This window comes from Protopterus annectens, chromosome 2.part0 (genome assembly GCF_019279795.1).
Source record: "Protopterus annectens isolate FY-2018-M chromosome 2.part0, PAN1.0, whole genome shotgun sequence".
NCBI classification, from domain to species: Eukaryota; Metazoa; Chordata; order Ceratodontiformes; family Protopteridae; genus Protopterus; species Protopterus annectens.
The window spans coordinates 1,801,733,795-1,801,735,317 of NC_056728.1; positions in this window are offsets into that span (position 1 = coordinate 1,801,733,795).

Genomic DNA, 1,523 nt, shown 5'->3' on the forward strand with positions numbered 1-1,523 from the left:
AATTTGTGGTTTTCTGGCAATTCACTGGGATGATCTGTGGACTGGTCACCAAATAATGACATACGTTTACGTTTCAGACTAACTTTGTAAGAACAATATTTAAAAATCTATCCCTGTTTTGGAGCCCTTGTTCCCCCATTATGTCAGGCTTTATCCAGATTTCTGCCTTAATACGAGGTTGAGATGTATGTAGACTGTCACTCCTAAAACTAGGGATTTTGGGAGAAAAAACGATCTTTGAATGGTTTAAACTGTTCATCATCTAATGGTTAATCTGAAGTCTATGCATAAACACTCTCTCTCTCTCTCTCTCTATATATATATATATATATATATCAATATACGTACCTGGGATTGTCTTAAACTTATCTTCCGTATATCTATTTTGGATGTATGTTCATTTACCAGGATAGAACCCTGATCAAAATGACCAATTTCATGTTCTGCTCATACTACAATCAGACAAATAGTACAAACTTATAGCAAGTGTTAGTAGAGGTTGTGGTGTGTGTGTGTTATTGTAAGAATTGTGCCCCAACGCATTTTGTTGATTTCCCAGGAAACATCTTCAAAGAAGCAATGCATCTCTTCACTCTCCAACTTCCCTCTCAACACACAAATCTCTAGGGCTTTACAAAACAACTTACATCTCTCTTTATATATAATTTTCACTGTAGACCAAGGGCTGGTTTTGTTATCTTCCTCTTAGTTGCCTGCATCTTGAGTCTATTTGCAGATATGAGATCTCCAGAATTGCACTCAGCTTCTAAGTACTGAAAAAAATCAGTGTTTTGCTTTTTCACTGCTGATTCTGCTTTGCCTGTCATACAGTCACACATATCCCACCATCCTCCTGTATATGTTCAGATCTTCTGATATAACTCACCCTAGGACCATCCACCATCCCACCTTTGTTATGAGCTACTGTACTGCATAGTTTTATATATATATATATATATATATATATATAGTGTATTTGGTTGTGTGTTTTTTTTTTACAAAATGATTTAGCTCTAAACTAAGGTCCCATGTTTCATGTAAGGCTTGTAACTTTGCCAATCTCTTTCCACAGTTTCTGTAGACCATTTTAGCACCACAGCATATATGCAAACATTTCTGCCTTATACTGTCCAAGCAGCAATAAAAAAAATGTGATACCTGCTTACCAGTCCACAGGATATCAAAGGCAGATGGAAGGAGTATTACCAGCAGCTTCTGAATGAAGAAAAGCCCACAGAAGCTGTACTGCCCCAGAAACTGCCTACAATTAGAGAAGAAGAGGAGCCCACCTTAGAAGAAGTAAGAACAGCACTAAGGAAGATGAAGTCAGGGAAAGCAGCAGGCTCAGATGAGGTGACAGCAGATATGATAAAGATGCTGGGTGAGATAGGGGAGAAATGGCTCCTGAGGGTACTAATAGCAGTGCGGAGAGAAAGGCGTATCCCAGATGACTGAGAATAAGCATACTTGTGCCAGTGTACAAGAACAAAGGGGACATCCACAACTGTGGGCAGTACAGAGGG